We start from the raw sequence: 22,812 nt of genomic DNA, 5'->3' as shown, positions 1-22,812 counted from the left end.
AACATTTGCAAACGACGCGGACATAATGCTTCTACATGTCGAAATAATAATAACCGATTTCCAAGATACCAAAATAACTACAATAACATAAATATCAAAGAGGAACGAAAAATAAACCAATTTAGCGCGAGTAAAAATCCATCAAAATTCTGTCGTTATTGTAAAAGGAATAACCACACGATTGACGAATGTAGAATTAGAATATATAACAATGAAAAATACGGTAAAAATCAATCTAATCAAAGTCGCGATCATTTAAACTCCAGGAATTCCGAGACAGCTGCTGTGTCCCGGAATATAAAAAACATTGAAGGCAGAATATTAACATTGAAAAATACAACCGCTTTTGTAACTTTAGATTGTTATCAAGCAGATAGACCTCTTAAATTTCTTATCGATACCGGAGCGGATATATCAATCGTAAAATTAAACTCATTAGAAAGTGAAGATATAGTCGACGAATCAATAAAAGTAACCCTTCGTGGTATAGATAATTCTGATAACCCAACAAAAACATTAGGAGTTATCAAACTGACTTTCCCTTTCGATGAATATATAATTCGTCATAAAGCTCATATTATCGCACCTAATCAAACAAACATTCCCTTGGACGGAATATTAGGAAACGATTTCTTAAAATCAAACAAGGCAATAATAGATTACGAAAATAATTACCTACTCGTTAGAGATAAGAGACTAAATATTCTACACCATTATTCTGATAAACAAGTTACGTTAAACCCTAGAACTGAAACAATAGTTTTATTAAACGTCTTAAATCCGGAAATAAAAACAGGAATCTTGCCTGAAACAGAATTACTCCCTGATGTCTATTTGTCGCGAGCCATTACCTCTGTAAATGAAAAATCCCAAGCTTATGCTACAATACTTAATTGTAGTGATAAAGAAGTAAAGCTGACAAATACTAACATAATTCTAGAACCATTCGACGAAACTAAAAGTTTCCTTTATTTTCAAAAAAGTGACAAAATAGATATAACACGTAACGATAGAGTAGTGCAACAACTTCGAGTCGCACATCTTAATAAAGAGGAATCCCATTCTATTATATCACTATGTTCTGAATTTAATCGTGTATTTCATTTAAAAGATGATCCATTATCCAAAACAAACACGATTTCCCACGAGATACCGATAACATCGCAAATCCCCATCTACACTAAGTCATACCGATACCCCGAGGTACATAAAAAAGAAGTTGACAAACAAATTACAGAAATGTTAGACCAAAATATTATAAAACCCTCATCTTCTCCATGGTCAGCTCCACTATGGGTAGTCCCCAAGAAAATGGATGCTTCTGGAACTAAAAAATGGCGGATCGTGATAGACTACCGCAAATTAAATAACGTAACTGTAGGTGACGCATTCCCCTTACCCAACATAAGTGAAATACTAGATCAACTAGGACATTCAAAATACTTCACAACCCTAGATCTCGCTTCAGGATTTCACCAAATTCCAATGAATGACAAAGATTCAGATAAAACGGCATTTTCAACCCCAACGGGTCATTATCAATTTTCACGTATGCCTTTTGGATTAAAAAACGCACCAGCGACTTTTCAACGATTAATGAACAGTGTACTAACTGGATTGCAAGGCATTAAATGTTTTGTGTATCTGGATGATATCGTGATTTTCGCAAATTCTATAACTGACCATACGAACAAACTTCGCGAAATCTTTAAACGACTAGATAAACATAATTTAAAACTACAAGCAGATAAATGCGAGTTTATGCGCCATGAGGTAGCATATTTAGGACACGTCATTACTCAAAACGGCGTCAAGCCTGATCCTTCTAAAATATCTTGTATAAAGAATTATCCTAAACCGCAAAACGTTAAAGATATCAAATCATTCCTAGGATTAGTAGGATACTATCGAAAATTTATTCTCAACTTTTCTAAAGTCTCACAAAAACTAACTATCTTATTAAAAAAGGACGTATTATTTAAATGGACAAACGAACAAGAAGACGCTTTTGAGACACTTAAAAACGCATTAATTAACGAACCTATATTGCAATATCCCGACTTTACAATTCCTTTCATCCTGACAACTGACGCTTCAAATTCTGCTATAGGGGCAATCCTATCTCAAGGAACCCTAACCAAAGATCTTCCGATAGCTTATGCTTCTCGCACACTCAACAATGCAGAAATAAATTATTCCACGACTGAAAAGGAATTACTCGCAATAGTATGGGCATGTCAACATTTTCGTCCATATCTATACGGACGAACTTTCCAAATAATTACCGATCATCGCCCATTAGTCTGGTTAATGAACTGCAAAGATCCAAGTTCACGACTTGTAAGATGGCGTCTCAAACTTGAAGAATTTGATTATACTATTTCATACAAAAAAGGAAAACAAAATTGCAATGCTGATGCATTATCACGAATAAATATAGATCCGATAGCTAACAAATTAGTATTTCTTAATATAACAAAAGATAACCAGATACCCAACAGAGATAAAGAAATCAGTATTCCTAATGACAAAAATAAAATAATTGTACCCAAACATGATCAAATCCATGAAATCTTAAAAGAATATCATGACTCTATTATAGGAGGACATGCAGGTTATAATAGGATGCTAAATAAAATAAAGTTTAAATTTAAATGGCAAAATATGCACAAAGACATCGCAAATTATGTGAAACAATGCGAATCTTGTCAGTCAAACAAAGTATACCGTCAAAAGATTAAGCAACCCATTGAAATAACCACAACTAGCGAATGTGCATTTGAAAAAATCGCATTAGACATAGTAGGACCATTACCCCTAACCGAGGATGGCAATAAATATATCCTAACAATACAAGACGATTTGACAAAGTATACACAAGCATATCCAATACCAAATCACGAAGCCGAAACAATCGCAAGGACATTTACTAGCAATTTCATATGCCAATATGGCGTTCCAAATTCAATTCTTACCGACCAAGGTAAAGAATTTACTTCCAATATTCTAAAAGAAGTCTCAAAATTATTTAAAATACGGCAAATCCAAACTTCAGCATATCACCCAGAATCCAATGGAGCTTTAGAGAGAAGTCATAGTACCCTTAAGGACTATCTCAAGCATTATATTTCTCCAGAACAAACAGATTGGGATCTTTGGATTCCCTTCGCTATATTCAGTTATAATACTACTCCACACACTGCAACGAAGTTCACACCATTCGAATTAATCTTTGGTAATTCACCAAACTTGCCGTCAACCTTAACCAAAACTGAATTTAAATATACTTATGATTCCTTCGCCGATAATTTAAAATTAAAATTATGTAAATCGCGAGAAATGGCTAGAGAAAATTTAATTAAAGCAAAGGCAAAAACGAAAGAAAATTTTAACATTGACAAAAGGTTACGAACATTTAAAGTAGGCGATCAAGTATATCTAACCAATAACGCAACAAGATTAAATAGATCAAAAAAGTTATCACCCAATTTTAATGGACCATACGAAGTTGTAAAAGTAAACAACCCATTAAATATTACAATTAAAATAAAAAACAAAATAATTAAAGTCCATACGGATAGAGTAAAAATAGCTCATTAACGATTCAAATTCATTCAGAACCTACGAAGTTAAGGATGATATTCTCTTTTTATTACTATATATATATTTCATGTATAAATTTTAAGTAGTCCGAGTTATCAAACTTCGAGATGAACCATTCCAAGTAGTCCGAGTTATCAAACTTTGAGATGAACCATTCCAAGTAGTCCGAGTTATCAAACTTTGAGATGAACCATTCCAAGTAGTCCGAGTTATCAAACTTCGAGATGAACCATTCTAAGTAGTCCGAGTATTCAAACCTCGAGACGAACCATTCAAAAGTAGTCCGTTCAATATACGTTATCAAGATATTTAAACAACTGTAGGCTAATGACAGCTGCAGTGTATATATATATGTTTTCACAATGAAATAACTTACCACACACACACAACTCATACATTCACCTACAATTCTAAATTTTGTACATTACAACAGACAAATGGATAACTCGAATTGTGGCATAGATTGACCAGTGATAATAATTGTTATAATTTAATGATATGTTTCACGTAAACAAAACGCCACTCGTATGTTTACTCTTAACGGGGGAGGTGTTATAAATATACAGATAATGTTATCACTTAAATATCCTTTTATATATATTATTATATTATTGTTTATGTTATCGTAGGATATTTCTCAATTTTTATGTAACTGTATAAATAGGCCCGACCCACTGGTAAGAAGGAGAATCAGAGTGGGATTTGTGAACGGAGACCGAACGCTAGACGTTGTTTCGACTGTAAATAATTAATTCAAATATTTATTAGAGACAACAAATGAAAATAATAAAATATTACAATAAGTGAATTAGAACATTATTTTTGCTCCTTTATGACAATAGTTAAGGTCAGTGTGAGCTTATTTATACATATTTGAATTTCAAAATTTTGTGACAGTATAGAATTCTTAAGCATCCTGTGTATGTTTGTTAGCAAAATCCATTTTGTCAATTTTTTGCAAAATGGCGACAAGTATTAAAATTCAATCACTTATTACTCAGTAGTGTTCAATTTTGTCAAAAAGGTCTCTATACATGAAATGTTGAGAAGCCTAAAGCTCATCTAAGTAAAATATAAAAAATATATATTTTTGCTTGAAAACAAGCGATGTATCAGTTCGATCGTACCCCCATACTAGCCATTTTGAGACTTTCGGAAGAGTTAACGCTCTTAACTGCTTATTTTCGAAGATTAAAATTTTAATTTTTAATATCGCATAGAACTAACGTGCAGCCCCTATACGTTATGTTTAAAAAAAATATATAAAATTTTTTTTCAAAATGGCGGCTATCGTAAAAATTCAAAGTGTCATAACTTTGCTAAATCAAATCCTACTGAAAAATGTCGTATGCAAAAAGTGTTTGGAATTTTATTTTGCATATAAAAGCAATTTTTAATTATTTTTTTTTTAATAAAAACCGAGTCTTACCATATATTGACCGAGACCTCGAACGAGCTTTTATGCGACTCTGCATACAGTTAACGCTCGTATGAAGCTTCTATTTAAGAAATTGACTTGAATTTTTTATACCAAATAGAGCTTTCAACTATACTTACGATACTATACAAAAAAATTAAAAATTAAAAAATAAAAGTATTTTTTTTTCAAAACACGTTTAGTGTGATGAGTCGATCGACCCACCATACATACGCTCATAAGATTTTCAATATAGTTAAGGTCAGTGTGAGCTTATTTATACATATTTGAATTTCAAAATTTTGTGACAGTATAGAATTCTTAAGCATCCTGTGTATGTTTGTTAGCAAAATCCATTTTGTCAATTTTTTGCAAAATGGCGACAAGTATTAAAATTCAATCACTTATTACTCAGTAGTGTTCAATTTTGTCAAAAAGGTCTCTATACATGAAATGTTGAGAAGCCTAAAGCTCATCTAAGTAAAATATAAAAAATATATATTTTTGCTTGAAAACAAGCGATGTATCAGTTCGATCGTACCCCCATACTAGCCATTTTGAGACTTTCGGAAGAGTTAACGCTCTTAACTGCTTGGTTTCGAAGATTAAAATTTTAATTTTTAATATCGCATAGAACTAACGTGCAGCCCCTATACGTTATGTTTAAAAAAAATATATAAAATTTTTTTTCAAAATAGCGGCTATCGTAAAAATTCAAAGTGTCATAACTTTGCTAAATCAAATCCTACTGAAAAATGTCGTATGCAAAAAGTGTTTGGAATTTTATTTTGCATATAAAAGCAATTTTTAATTATTTTTTTTTTAATAAAAACCGAGTCTTACCAAATATTGACCGAGACCTCGAACGAGCTTTTATGCGACTCTGCATACAGTTAACGCTCGTATGAAGCTTCTATTTAAGAAATTGACTTGAATTTTTTATACCAAATAGAGCTTTCAACTATACTTACGATACTATACAAAAAAATTAAAAATTAAAAAATAAAAGTATTTTTTTTTCAAAACACGTTTAGTGTGATGAGTCGATCGACCCACCATACATACGCTCATAAGATTTTCAATATAGTTAAGGTCAGTGTGAGCTTATTTATACATATTTGAATTTCAAAATTTTGTGACAGTATAGAATTCTTAAGCATCCTGTGTATGTTTGTTAGCAAAATCCATTTTGTCAATTTTTTGCAAAATGGCGACAAGTATTAAAATTCAATCACTTATTACTCAGTAGTGTTCAATTTTGTCAAAAAGGTCTCTATACATGAAATGTTGAGAAGCCTAAAGCTCATCTAAGTAAAATATAAAAAATATATATTTTTGCTTGAAAACAAGCGATGTATCAGTTCGATCGTACCCCCATACTAGCCATTTTGAGACTTTCGGAAGAGTTAACGCTCTTAACTGCTTGGTTTCGAAGATTTAAATTTTAATTTTTAATATCGCATTGAACTAACGTGCAGCCCCTATACGTTATGTTTAAAAAAAATATATAAAATTTTTTTTCAAAATGGCGGCTATCGTAAAAATTCAAAGTGTCATAACTTTGCTAAATCAAATCCTACTGAAAAATGTCGTATGCAAAAAGTGTTTGGAATTTTATTTTGCATATAAAAGCAATTTTTAATTATTTTTTTTTTAATAAAAACCGAGTCTTACCATATATTGACCGAGACCTCGAACGAGCTTTTATGCGACTCTGCATACAGTTAACGCTCGTATGAAGCTTCTATTAAAGAAATTGACTTGAATTTTTTATACCAAATAGAGCTTTCAACTATACTTACGATACTATACAAAAAAATTAAAAATTAAAAAATAAAAGTATTTTTTTTTCAAAACACGTTTAGTGTGATGAGTCGATCGACCCACCATACATACGCTCATAAGATTTTCAATATAGTTAAGGTCAGTGTGAGCTTATTTATACATATTTGAATTTCAAAATTTTGTGACAGTATAGAATTCTTAAGCATCCTGTGTATGTTTGTTAGCAAAATCCATTTTGTCAATTTTTTGCAAAATGGCGACATGTATTAAAATTCAATCACTTATTACTCAGTAGTGTTTAATTTTGTCAAAAAGGTCTCTATACATGAAATGTTGAGAAGCCTAAAGCTCATCTAAGTAAAATATAAAAAATATATATTTTTGCTTGAAAACAAGCGATGTATCAGTTCGATCGTACCCCCATACTAGCCATTTTGAGACTTTCGGAAGAGTTAACGCTCTTAACTGCTTGGTTTCGAAGATTAAAATTTTAATTTTTAATATCGCATAGAACTAACGTGCAGCCCCTATACGTTATGTTTAAAAAAAATATATAAAATTTTTTTTCAAAATGGCGGCTATCGTAAAAATTCAAAGTGTCATAACTTTGCTAAATCAAATCTTACTGAAAAATGTCGTATGCAAAAAGTGTTTGGAATTTTATTTTGCATATAAAAGCAATTTTTAATTATTTTTTTTTTAATAAAAACCGAGTCTTACCATATATTGACCGAGACCTCGAACGAGCTTTTATGCGACTCTGCATACAGTTAACGCTCGTATGAAGCTTCTATTTAAGAAATTGACTTGAATTTTTTATACCAAATAGAGTTTTCAACTATACTTACGATACTATACAAAAAAATTAAAAATTAAAAAATAAAAGTATTTTTTTTTCAAAACACGTTTAGTGTGATGAGTCGATCGACCCACCATACATACGCTCATAAGATTTTCAATATAGTTAAGGTCAGTGTGAGCTTATTTATACATATTTGAATTTCAAAATTTTGTGACAGTATAGAATTCTTAAGCATCCTGTGTATGTTTGTTAGCAAAATCCATTTTGTCAATTTTTTGCAAAATGGCGACAAGTATTAAAATTCAATCACTTATTACTAAGTAGTGTTCAATTTTGTCAAAAAGGTCTCTATACATGAAATGTTGAGAAGCCTAAAGCTCATCTAAGTAAAATATAAAAAATATATATTTTTGCTTGAAAACAAGCGATGTATCAGTTCGATCGTACCCCCATACTAGCCATTTTGAGACTTTCGGAAGAGTTAACGCTCTTAACTGCTTGGTTTCGAAGATTAAAATTTTAATTTTTAATATCGCATAGAACTATCGTGCAGCCCCTATACGTTATGTTTAAAAAAAATATATAAAATTTTTTTTCAAAATGGCGGCTATCGTAAAAATTCAAAGTGTCATAACTTTGCTAAATCAAATCCTACTGAAAAATGTCGTATGCAAAAAGTGTTTGGAATTTTATTTTGCATATAAAAGGAATTTTTAATTATTTTTTTTTTAATAAAAACTGAGTCTTACCATATATTGACCGAGACCTCGAACGAGCTTTTATGCGACTCTGCATACAGTTAACGCTCGTATGAAGCTTCTATTTAAGAAATTGACTTGAATTTTTTATACCAAATAGAGCTTTCAACTATACTTACGATACTATACAAAAAAATTAAAAATTAAAAAATAAAAGTATTTTTTTTTCAAAACACGTTTAGTGTGATGAGTCGATCGACCCACCATACATACGCTCATAAGATTTTCAATATAGTTAAGGTCAGTGTGAGCTTATTTATACATATTTGAATTTCAAAATTTTGTGACAGTATAGAATTCTTAAGCATCCTGTGTATGTTTGTTAGCAAAATCCATTTTGTCAATTTTTTGCAAAATGGCGACAAGTATTAAAATTCAATCACTTATTACTCAGTAGTGTTCAATTTTGTCAAAAAGGTCTCTATACATGAAATGTTGAGAAGCCTAAAGCTCATCTAAGTAAAATATAAAAAATATATATTTTTGCTTGAAAACAAGCGATGTATCAGTTCGATCGTACCCCCATACTAGCCATTTTGAGACTTTCGGAAGAGTTAACGCTCTTAACTGCTTGGTTTCGAAGATTAAAATTTTAATTTTTAATATCGCATAGAACTAACGTGCAGCCCCTATACGTTATGTTTAAAAAAAATATATAAAATTTTTTTTCAAAATGGCGGCTATCGTAAAAATTCAAAGTGTCATAACTTTGCTAAATCAAATCCTACTGAAAAATGTCGTATGCAAAAAGTGTTTGGAATTTTATTTTGCATATAAAAGCAATTTTTAATTATTTTTTTTTTAATAAAAACCGAGTCTTACCATATATTGACCGAGACCTCGAACGAGCTTTTATGCGACTCTGCATACAGTTAACGCTCGTATGAAGCTTCTATTTAAGAAATTGACTTGAATTTTTTATACCAAATAGAGCTTTCAACTATACTTACGATACTATACAAAAAAATTAAAAATTAAAAAATAAAAGTATTTTTTTTTCAAAACACGTTTAGTGTGATGAGTCGATCGACCCACCATACATACGCTCATAAGATTTTCAATATAGTTAAGGTCAGTGTGAGCTTATTTATACATATTTGAATTTCAAAATTTTGTGACAGTATAGAATTCTTAAGCATCCTGTGTATGTTTGTTAGCAAAATCCATTTTGTCAATTTTTTGCAAAATGGCGACAAGTATTAAAATTCAATCACTTATTACTCAGTAGTGTTCAATTTTGTCAAAAAGGTCTCTATACATGAAATGTTGAGAAGCCTAAAGCTCATCTAAGTAAAATATAAAAAATATATATTTTTGCTTGAAAACAAGCGATGTATCAGTTCGATCGTACCCCCATACTAGCCATTTTGAGACTTTCGGAAGAGTTAACGCTCTTAACTGCTTGGTTTCGAAGATTAAAATTTTAATTTTTAATATCGCATAGAACTAACGTGCAGCCCCTATACGTTATGTTTAAAAAAAATATATAAAATTTTTTTTCAAAATAGCGGCTATCGTAAAAATTCAAAGTGTCATAACTTTGCTAAATCAAATCCTACTGAAAAATGTCGTATGCAAAAAGTGTTTGGAATTTTATTTTGCATATAAAAGCAATTTTTAATTATTTTTTTTTTAATAAAAACCGAGTCTTACCATATATTGACCGAGACCTCGAACGAGCTTTTATGCGACTCTGCATACAGTTAACGCTCGTATGAAGCTTCTATTTAAGAAATTGACTTGAATTTTTTATACCAAATAGAGCTTTCAACTATACTTACGATACTATACAAAAAAATTAAAAATTAAAAAATAAAAGTATTTTTTTTTCAAAACACGTTTAGTGTGATGAGTCGATCGACCCACCATACATACGCTCATAAGATTTTCAATATAGTTAAGGTCAGTGTGAGCTTATTTATACATATTTGAATTTCAAAATTTTGTGACAGTATAGAATTCTTAAGCATCCTGTGTATGTTTGTTAGCAAAATCCATTTTGTCAATTTTTTGCAAAATGGCGACAAGTATTAAAATTCAATCACTTATTACTCAGTAGTGTTCAATTTTGTCAAAAAGGTCTCTATACATGAAATGTTGAGAAGCCTAAAGCTCATCTAAGTAAAATATAAAAAATATATATTTTTGCTTGAAAACAAGCGATGTATCAGTTCGATCGTACCCCCATACTAGCCATTTTGAGACTTTCGGAAGAGTTAACGCTCTTAACTGCTTGGTTTCGAAGATTAAAATTTTAATTTTTAATATCGCATAGAACTAACGTGCAGCCCCTATACGTTATGTTTAAAAAAAATATATAAAATTTTTTTTCAAAATGGCGGCTATCGTAAAAATTCAAAGTGTCATAACTTTGCTAAATCAAATCCTACTGAAAAATGTCGTATGCAAAAAGTGTTTGGAATTTTATTTTGCATATAAAAGCAATTTTTAATTATTTTTTTTTTAATAAAAACCGAGTCTTACCATATATTGACCGAGACCTCGAACGAGCTTTTATGCGACTCTGCATACAGTTAACGCTCGTATGAAGCTTCTATTTAAGAAATTGACTTGAATTTTTTATACCAAATAGAGCTTTCAACTATACTTACGATACTATACAAAACAATTAAAAATTAAAAAATAAAAGTATTTTTTTTTCAAAACACGTTTAGTGTGATGAGTCGATCGACCCACCATACATACGCTCATAAGATTTTCAATATAGTTAAGGTCAGTGTGAGCTTATTTATACATATTTGAATTTCAAAATTTTGTGACAGTATAGAATTCTTAAGCATCCTGTGTATGTTTGTTAGCAAAATCCATTTTGTCAATTTTTTGCAAAATAGCGACAAGTATTAAAATTCAATCACTTATTACTCAGTAGTGTTCAATTTTGTCAAAAAGGTCTCTATACATGAAATGTTGAGAAGCCTAAAGCTCATCTAAGTAAAATATAAAAAATATATATTTTTGCTTGAAAACAAGCGATGTATCAGTTCGATCGTACCCCCATACTAGCCATTTTGAGACTTTCGGAAGAGTTAACGCTCTTAACTGCTTGGTTTCGAAGATTAAAATTTTAATTTTTAACATCGCATAGAACTAACGTGCAGCCCCTATACGTTATGTTTAAAAAAAATATATAAAATTTTTTTTCAAAATGGCGGCTATCGTAAAAATTCAAAGTGTCATAACTTTGCTAAATCAAATCCTACTTAAAAATGTCGTATGCAATAAGTGTTTGGAATTTTATTTTGCATATAAAAGCAATTTTTAATTATTTTTTTTTTAATAAAAACCGAGTCTTACCATATATTGACCGAGACCTCGAACGAGCTTTTATGCGACTCTGCATACAGTTAACGCTCGTATGAAGCTTCTATTTAAGAAATTGACTTGAATTTTTTATACCAAATAGAGCTTTCAACTATACTTACGATACTATACAAAAAAATTAAAAATTAAAAAATAAAAGTATTTTTTTTTCAAAACACGTTTAGTGTGATGAGTCGATCGACCCACCATACATACGCTCATAAGATTTTCAATATAGTTAAGGTCAGTGTGAGCTTATTTATACATATTTGAATTTCAAAATTTTGTGACAGTATAGAATTCTTAAGCATCCTGTGTATGTTTGTTAGCAAAATCCATTTTGTCAATTTTTTGCAAAATGGCGACAAGTATTAAAATTCAATCACTTATTACTCAGTAGTGTTTAATTTTGTCAAAAAGGTCTCTATACATAAAATGTTGAGAAGCCTAAAGCTCATCTAAGTAAAATATAAAAAATATATATTTTTGCTTGAAAACAAGCGATGTATCAGTTCGATCGTACCCCCATACTAGCCATTTTGAGACTTTCGGAAGAGTTAACGCTCTTAACTGCTTGGTTTCGAAGATTAAAATTTTAATTTTTAATATCGCATAGAACTAACGTGCAGCCCCTATACGTTATGTTTAAAAAAAATATATAAAATTTTTTTTCAAAATGGCGGCTATCGTAAAAATTCAAAGTGTCATAACTTTGCTAAATCAAATCTTACTGAAAAATGTCGTATGCAAAAAGTGTTTGGAATTTTATTTTGCATATAAAAGCAATTTTTAATTATTTTTTTTTTAATAAAAACCGAGTCTTACCATATATTGACCGAGACCTCGAACGAGCTTTTATGCGACTCTGCATACAGTTAACGCTCGTATGAAGCTTCTATTTAAGAAATTGACTTGAATTTTTTATACCAAATAGAGCTTTCAACTATACTTACGATACTATACAAAAAAATTAAAAATTAAAAAATAAAAGTATTTTTTTTTCAAAACACGTTTAGTGTGATGAGTCGATCGACCCACCATACATACGCTCATAAGATTTTCAATATAGTTAAGGTCAGTGTGAGCTTATTTATACATATTTGAATTTCAAAATTTTGTGACAGTATAGAATTCTTAAGCATCCTGTGTATGTTTGTTAGCAAAATCCATTTTGTCAATTTTTTGCAAAATGGCGACAAGTATTAAAATTCAATCACTTATTACTCAGTAGTGTTCAATTTTGTCAAAAAGGTCTCTATACATGAAATGTTGAGAAGCCTAAAGCTCATCTAAGTAAAATATAAAAAATATATATTTTTGCTTGAAAACAAGCGATGTATCAGTTCGATCGTACCCCCATACTAGCCATTTTGAGACTTTCGGAAGAGTTAACGCTCTTAACTGCTTGGTTTCGAAGATTAAAATTTTAATTTTTAATATCGCATAGAACTAACGTGCAGCCCCTATACGTTATGTTTAAAAAAAATATATAAAATTTTTTTTCAAAATGGCGGCTATCGTAAAAATTCAAAGTGTCATAACTTTGCTAAATCAAATCCTACTGAAAAATGTCGTATGCAAAAAGTGTTTGGAATTTTATTTTGCATATAAAAGCAATTTTTAATTATTTTTTTTTTAATAAAAACCGAGTCTTACCATATATTGACCGAGACCTCGAACGAGCTTTTATGCGACTCTGCATACAGTTAACGCTCGTATGAAGCTTCTATTTAAGAAATTGACTTGAATTTTTTATACCAAATAGAGCTTTCAACTATACTTACGATACTATACAAAAAAATTAAAAATTAAAAAATAAAAGTATTTTTTTTTCAAAACACGTTTAGTGTGATGAGTCGATCGACCCACCATACATACGCTCATAAGATTTTCAATATAGTTAAGGTCAGTGTGAGCTTATTTATACATATTTGAATTTCAAAATTTTGTGACAGTATAGAATTCTTAAGCATCCTGTGTATGTTTGTTAGCAAAATCCATTTTGTCAATTTTTTGCAAAATGGCGACAAGTATTAAAATTCAATCACTTATTACTCAGTAGTGTTCAATTTTGTCAAAAAGGTCTCTATACATGAAATGTTAAGAAGCCTAAAGCTCATCTAAGTAAAATATAAAAAATATATATTTTTGCTTGAAAACAAGCGATGTATCAGTTCGATCGTACCCCCATACTAGCCATTTTGAGACTTTCGGAAGAGTTAACGCTCTTAACTGCTTGGTTTCGAAGATTAAAATTTTAATTTTTAATATCGCATAGAACTAACGTGCAGCCCCTATACGTTATGTTTAAAAAAAATATATAAAATTTTTTTTCAAAATGGCGGCTATCGTAAAAATTCAAAGTGTCATAACTTTGCTAAATCAAATCCTACTGAAAAATGTCGTATGCAAAAAGTGTTTGGAATTTTATTTTGCATATAAAAGCAATTTTTAATTATTTTTTTTTTAATAAAAACCGAGTCTTACCATATATTGACCGAGACCTCGAACGAGCTTTTATGCGACTCTGCATACAGTTAACGCTCGTATGAAGCTTCTATTTAAGAAATTGACTTGAATTTTTTATACCAAATAGAGCTTTCAACTATACTTACGATACTGTACAAAAAAATTTAAAATTAAAAAATAAAAGTATTTTTTTTTCAAAACACGTTTAGTGTGATGAGTCGATCGACCCACCATACATACGCTCATAAGATTTTCAATATAGTTAAGGTCAGTGTGAGCTTATTTATACATATTTGAATTTCAAAATTTTGTGACAGTATAGAATTCTTAAGCATCCTGTGTATGTTTGTTAGCAAAATCCATTTTGTCAATTTTTTGCAAAATGGCGACAAGTATTAAAATTCAATCACTTATTACTCAGTAGTGTTCAATTTTGTCAAAAAGGTCTCTATACATGAAATGTTGAGAAGCCTAAAGCTCATCTAAGTAAAATATAAAAAATATATATTTTTGCTTGAAAACAAGCGATGTATCAGTTCGATCGTACCCCCATACTAGCCATTTTGAGACTTTCGGAAGAGTTAACGCTCTTAACTACTTGGTTTCGAAGATTAAAATTTTAATTTTTAATATCGCATAGAACTAACGTGCAGCCCCTATACGTTATGTTTAAAAAAAATATATAAAATTTTTTTTCAAAATGGCGGCTATCGTAAAAATTCAAAGTGTCATAACTTTGCTAAATCAAATCCTACTGAAAAATGTCGTATGCAAAAAGTGTTTGGAATTTTATTTTGCATATAAAAGCAATTTTTAATTATTTTTTTTTTAATAAAAACCGAGTCTTACCATATATTGACCGAGACCTCGAACGAGCTTTTATGCGACTCTGCATACAGTTAACGCTCGTATGAAGCTTCTATTTAAGAAATTGACTTTAATTTTTTATACCAAATAGAGCTTTCAACTATACTTACGATACTATACAAAAAAATTAAAAATTAAAAAATAAAAGTATTTTTTTTTCAAAACACGTTTAGTGTGATGAGTCGATCGACCCACCATACATACGCTCATAAGATTTTCAATATAGTTAAGGTCAGTGTGAGCTTATTTATACATATTTGAATTTCAAAATTTTGTGACAGTATAGAATTCTTAAGCATCCTGTGTATGTTTGTTAGCAAAATCCATTTTGTCAATTTTTTGCAAAATGGCGACAAGTATTAAAATTCAATCACTTATTACTCAGTAGTGTTCAATTTTGTCAAAAAGGTCTCTATACATGAAATGTTGAGAAGCCTAAAGCTCATCTAAGTAAAATATAAAAAATATATATTTTTGCTTGAAAACAAGCGATGTATCAGTTCGATCGTACCCCCATACTAGCCATTTTGAGACTTTCGGAAGAGTTAACGCTCTTAACTGCTTGGTTTCGAAGATTAAAATTTTAATTTTTAATATCGCATAGAACTAACGTGCAGCCCCTATACGTTATGTTTAAAAAAAATATATAAAATTTTTTTTCAAAATGGCGGCTATCGTAAAAATTCAAAGTGTCATAACTTTGCTAAATCAAATCCTACTGAAAAATGTCGTATGCAAAAAGTGTTTGGAATTTTATTTTGCATATAAAAGCAATTTTTAATTATTTTTTTTTTAATAAAAACCGAGTCTTACCATATATTGACCGAGACCTCGAACGAGCTTTTATGCGACTCTGCATACAGTTAACGCTCGTATGAAGCTTCTATTTAAGAAATTGACTTTAATTTTTTATACCAAATAGAGCTTTCAACTATACTTACGATACTATACAAAAAAATTAAAAATTAAAAAATAAAAGTATTTTTTTTTCAAAACACGTTTAGTGTGATGAGTCGATCGACCCACCATACATACGCTCATAAGATTTTCAATATAGTTAAGGTCAGTGTGAGCTTATTTATACATATTTGAATTTCAAAATTTTGTGACAGTATAGAATTCTTAAGCATCCTGTGTATGTTTGTTAGCAAAATCCATTTTGTCAATTTTTTGCAAAATGGCGACAAGTATTAAAATTCAATCACTTATTACTCAGTAGTGTTCAATTTTGTCAAAAAGGTCTCTATACATGAAATGTTGAGAAGCCTAAAGCTCATCTAAGTAAAATATAAAAAATATATATTTTTGCTTGAAAACAAGCGATGTATCAGTTCGATCGTACCCCCATACTAGCCATTTTGAGACTTTCGGAAGAGTTAACGCTCTTAACTGCTTGGTTTCGAAGATTAAAATTTTAATTTTTAATATCGCATAGAACTAACGTGCAGCCCCTATACGTTATGTTTAAAAAAAATATATAAAATTTTTTTTCAAAATGGCGGCTATCGTAAAAATTCAAAGTGTCATAACTTTGCTAAATCAAATCCTACTGAAAAATGTCGTATGCAAAAAGTGTTTGGAATTTTATTTTGCATATAAAAGCAATTTTTAATTATTTTTTTTTTAATAAAAACCGAGTCTTACCATATATTGACCGAGACCTCGAACGAGCTTTTATGCGACTCTGCATACAGTTAACGCTCGTATGAAGCTTCTATTTAAGAAATTGACTTGAATTTTTTATACCAAATAGAGCTTTCAACTATACTTACGATACTATACAAAAAAATTAAAAATTAAAAAATAAAAGTATTTTTTTTTCAAAACACGTTTAGTGTGATGAGTCGATCGACCCACCATACATACGCTCATAAGATTTTCAATATAGTTAAGGTCAGTGTGAGCTTATTTATACATATTTGAATTTCAAAATTTTGTGACAGTATAGAATTCTTAAGCATCCTGTGTATGTTTGTTAGCAAAATCCATTTTGTCAATTTTTTGCAAAATGGCGACAAGTATTAAAATTCAATCACTTATTACTCAGTAGTGTTCAATTTTGTCAAAAAGGTCTCTATACATGAAATGTTGAGAAGCCTAAAGCTCATCTAAGTAAAATATAAAAAATATATATTTTTGCTTGAAAACAAGCGATGTATCAGTTCGATCGTACCCCCATACTAGCCATTTTGAGACTTTCGGAAGAGTTAACGCTCTTAACTGCTTGGTTTCGAAGATTAAAATTTTAATTTTTAATATCGCATAGAACTAACGTGCAGCCCCTATACGTTATGTTTAAAAAAAATATATAAAATTTTTTTTCAAAATGGCGGCTATCGTAAAAATTCAAAGTGTCATAACTTTGCTAAATCAAATCCTACTGAAAAATGTCGTATGCAAAAAGTGTTTGGAATTTTATTTTGCATATAAAAGCAATTTTTAATTATTTTTTTTTTAATAAAAACCGAGTCTTACCATATATTGACCGAGACCTCGAACGAGCTTTTATGCGACTCTGCATACAGTTAACGCTCGTATGAAGCTTCTATTTAAGAAATTGACTTGAATTTTTTATACCAAATAGAGCTTTCAACTATACTTACGATACTATACAAAAAAATTAAAAATTAAAAAATAAAAGTATTTTTTTTTCAAAACACGTTTAGTGTGATGAGTCGATCGACCCACCATACATACGCTCATAAGATTTTCAATATAGTTAAGGTCAGTGTGAGCTTATTTATACATATTTGAATTTCAAAATTTTGTGACAGTATAGAATTCTTAAGCATCCTGTGTATGTTTGTTAGCAAAATCCATTTTGTCAATTTTTTGCAAAATGGCGACAAGTATTAAAATTCAATCACTTATTACTCAGTAGTGTTCAATTTTGTCAAAAAGGTCTCTATACATGAAATGTTGAGAAGCCTAAAGCTCATCTAAGTAAAATATAAAAAATATATATTTTTGCTTGAAAACAAGCGATGTATCAGTTCGATCGTACCCCCATACTAGCCATTTTGAGACTTTCGGAAGAGTTAACGCTCTTAACTGCTTGGTTTCGAAGATTAAAATTTTAATTTTTAATATCGCATAGAACTAACGTGCAGCCCCTATACGTTATGTTTAAAAAAAATATATAAAATTTTTTTTCAAAATGGCAGCTATCGTAAAAATTCAAAGTGTCATAACTTTGCTAAATCAAATCCTACTGAAAAATGTCGTATGCAAAAAGTGTTTGGAATTTTATTTTGCATATAAAAGCAATTTTTAATTATTTTTTTTTTAATAAAAACCGAGTCTTACCATATATTGACCGAGACCTCGAACGAGCTTTTATGCGACTCTGCATACAGTTAACGCTCGTATGAAGCTTCTATTTAAGAAATTGACTTGAATTTTTTATACCAAATAGAGCTTTCAACTATACTTACGATACTATACAAAAAAATTAAAAATTAAAAAATAAAAGTATTTTTTTTTCAAAACACGTTTAGTGTGATGAGTCGATCGACCCACCATACATACGCTCATAAGATTTTCAATATAGTTAAGGTCAGTGTGAGCTTATTTATACATATTTGAATTTCAAAATTTTGTGACAGTATAGAATTCTTAAGCATCCTGTGTATGTTTGTTAGCAAAATCCATTTTGTCAATTTTTTGCAAAATGGCGACAAGTATTAAAATTCAATCACTTATTACTCAGTAGTGTTCAATTTTGTCAAAAAGGTCTCTATACATGAAATGTTGAGAAGCCTAAAGCTCATCTAAGTAAAATATAAAAAATATATATTTTTGCTTGAAAACAAGCGATGTATCAGTTCGATCGTACCCCCATACTAGCCATTTTGAGACTTTCGGAAGAGTTAACGCTCTTAACTGCTTGGTTTCGAAGATTAAAATTTTAATTTTTAATATCGCATAGAACTAACGTGCAGCCCCTATACGTTATGTTTAAAAAAAATATATAAATTTTTTTTTCAAAATGGCGGCTATCGTAAAAATTCAAAGTGTCATAACTTTGCTAAATCAAATCCTACTGAAAAATGTCGTATGCAAAAAGTGTTTGGAATTTTATTTTGCATATAAAAGCAATTTTTAATTATTTTTTTTTAATAAAAACCGAGTCTTACCATATATTGACCGAGACCTCGAACGAGCTTTTATGCGACTCTGCATACAGTTAACGCTCGTATGAAGCTTCTATTTAAGAAATTGACTTGAATTTTTTATACCAAATAGAGCTTTCAACTATACTTACGATACTATACAAAAAAATTAAAAATTAAAAAATAAAAGTATTTTTTTTTCAAAACACGTTTAGTGTGATGAGTCGATCGACCCACCATACATACGCTCATAAGATTTTCAATATAGTTAAGGTCAGTGTGAGCTTATTTATACATATTTGAATTTCAAAATTTTGTGACAGTATAGAATTCTTAAGCATCCTGTGTATGTTTGTTAGCAAAATCCATTTTGTCAATTTTTTGCAAAATGGCGACAAGTATTAAAATTCAATCACTTATTACTCAGTAGTGTTCAATTTTGTCAAAAAGGTCTCTATACATGAAATGTTGAGAAGCCTAAAGCTCATCTAAGTAAAATATAAAAAATATATATTTTTGCTTGAAAACAAGCGATGTATCAGTTCGATCGTACCCCCATACTAGCCATTTTGAGACTTTCGGAAGAGTTAACGCTCTTAACTGCTTGGTTTCGAAGATTAAAATTTTAATTTTTAATATCGCATAAAACTAACGTGCAGCCCCTATACGTTATGTTTAAAAAAAATATATAAAATTTTTTTTCAAAATGGCGGCTATCGTAAAAATTCAAAGTGTCATAACTTTGCTAAATCAAATCCTACTGAAAAATGTCGTATGCAAAAAGTGTTTGGAATTTTATTTTGCATATAAAAGCAATTTTTAATTATTTTTTTTTTAATAAAAACCGAGTCTTACCATATATTGACCGAGACCTCGAACGAGCTTTTATGCGACTCTGCATACAGTTAACGCTCGTATGAAGCTTCTATTTAAGAAATTGACTTGAATTTTTTATACCAAATAGAGCTTTCAACTATACTTACGATACTATACAAAAAAATTAAAAATTAAAAAATAAAAGTATTTTTTTTTCAAAACACGTTTAGTGTGATGAGTCGATCGACCCACCATACATACGCTCATAAGATTTTCAATATAGTTAAGGTCAGTGTGAGCTTATTTATACATATTTGAATTTCAAAATTTTGTGACAGTATAGAATTCTTAAGCATCCTGTGTATGTTTGTTAGCAAAATCCATTTTGTCAATTTTTTGCAAAATGGCGACAAGTATTAAAATTCAATCACTTATTACTCAGTAGTGTTCAATTTTGTCAAAAAGGTCTCTATACATGAAATGTTAAGAAGCCTAAAGCTCATCTAAGTAAAATATAAAAAATATATATTTTTGCTTGAAAACAAGCGATGTATCAGTTCGATCGTACCCCCATACTAGCCATTTTGAGACTTTCGGAAGAGTTAACGCTCTTAACTGCTTGGTTTCGAAGATTAAAATTTTAATTTTTAATATCGCATAGAACTAACGTGCAGCCCCTATACGTTATGTTTAAAAAAAATATATAAAATTTTTTTTCAAAATGGCGGCTATCGTAAAAATTCAAAGTGTCATAACTTTGCTAAATCAAATCCTACTGAAAAATGTCGTATGCAAAAAGTGTTTGGAATTTTATTTTGCATATAAAAGCAATTTTTAATTATTTTTTTTTTAATAAAAACCGAGTCTTACCATATATTGACCGAGACCTCGAACGAGCTTTTATGCGACTCTGCATACAGTTAACGCTCGTATGAAGCTTCTATTTAAGAAATTGACTTGAATTTTTTATACCAAATAGAGCTTTCAACTATACTTACGATACTATACAAAAAAATTAAAAATTAAAAAATAAAAGTATTTTTTTTTCAAAACACGTTTAGTGTGATGAGTCGATCGACCCACCATACATACGCTCATAAGATTTGCAATATAGTTAAGGTCAGTGTGAGCTTATTTATACATATTTGAATTTCAAAATTTTGTGACAGTATAGAATTCTTAAGCATCCTGTGTATGTTTGTTAGCAAAATCCATTTTGTCAATTTTTTGCAAAATGGCGACAAGTATTAAAATTCAATCACTTATTACTCAGTAGTGTTCAATTTTGTCAAAAAGGTCTCTATACATGAAATGTTGAGAAGCCTAAAGCTCATCTAAGTAAAATATAAAAAATATATATTTTTGCTTGAAAACAAGCGATGTATCAGTTCGATCGTACCCCCATACTAGCCATTTTGAGACTTTCGGAAGAGTTAACGCTCTTAACTGCTTGGTTTCGAAGATTAAAATTTTAATTTTTAATATCGCATAGAACTAACGTGCAGCCCCTATACGTTATGTTTAAAAAAAATATATAAAATTTTTTTTCAAAATGGCGGCTATCGTAAAAATTCAAAGTGTCATAACTTTGCTAAATCAAATCCTACTGAAAAATGTCGTATGCAAAAAGTGTTTGGAATTTTATTTTGCATATAAAAGCAATTTTTAATTATTTTTTTTTTTAAAAAAACCGAGTCTTACCATATATTGACCGAGACCTCGAACGAGCTTTTATGCGACTCTGCATACAGTTAACGCTCGTATGAAGCTTCTATTTAAGAAATTGACTTGAATTTTTTATACCAAATAGAGCTTTCAACTATACTTACGATACTATACAAAAAAATTAAAAATTAAAAAATAAAAGTATTTTTTTTTCAAAACACGTTTAGTGTGATGAGTCGATCGACCCACCATACATACGCTCATAAGATTTTCAATATAGTTAAGGTCAGTGTGAGCTTATTTATACATATTTGAATTTCAAAATTTTGTGACAGTATAGAATTCTTAAGCATCCTGTGTATGTTTGTTAGCAAAATCCATTTTGTCAATTTTTTGCAAAATGGCGACAAGTATTAAAATTCAATCACTTATTACTCAGTAGTGTTCAATTTTGTCAAAAAGGTCTCTATACATGAAATGTTGAGAAGCCTAAAGCTCATCTAAGTAAAATATAAAAAATATATATTTTTGCTTGAAAACAAGCGATGTATCAGTTCGATCGTACCCCCATACTAGCCATTTTGAGACTTTCGGAAGAGTTAACGCTCTTAACTGCTTGGTTTCGAAGATTAAAATTTTAATTTTTAATATCGCATAGAACTAACGTGCAGCCCCTATACGTTATGTTTAAAAAAAATATATAAATTTTTTTTTCAAAATGGCGGCTATCGTAAAAATTCAAAGTGTCATAACTTTGCTAAATCAAATCCTACTGAAAAATGTCGTATGCAAAAAGTGTTTGGAATTTTATTTTGCATATAAAAGCAATTTTTAATTATTTTTTTTTTAATAAAAACCGAGTCTTACCATATATTGACCGAGACCTCGAACGAGCTTTTATGCGACTCTGCATACAGTTAACGCTCGTATGAAGCTTCTATTTAAGAAATTGACTTGAATTTTTTATACCAAATAGAGCTTTCAACTATACTTACGATACTATACAAAAAAATTAAAAATTAAAAAATAAAAGTATTTTTTTTTCAAAACACGTTTAGTGTGATGAGTCGATCGACCCACCATACATACGCTCATAAGATTTTCAATATAGTTAAGGTCAGTGTGAGCTTATTTATACATATTTGAATTTCAAAATTTTGTGACAGTATAGAATTCTTAAGCATCCTGTGTATGTTT

The sequence above is a fragment of the Plectrocnemia conspersa genome, unplaced genomic scaffold, assembly GCF_051122295.1.
Source record: "Plectrocnemia conspersa isolate PC_06_02 unplaced genomic scaffold, ASM5112229v1 ptg000003l, whole genome shotgun sequence".
In the NCBI taxonomy this organism is placed as follows: domain Eukaryota; kingdom Metazoa; phylum Arthropoda; class Insecta; order Trichoptera; family Polycentropodidae; genus Plectrocnemia; species Plectrocnemia conspersa.
Note: the sequence above shows the minus strand (reverse complement) of the source record.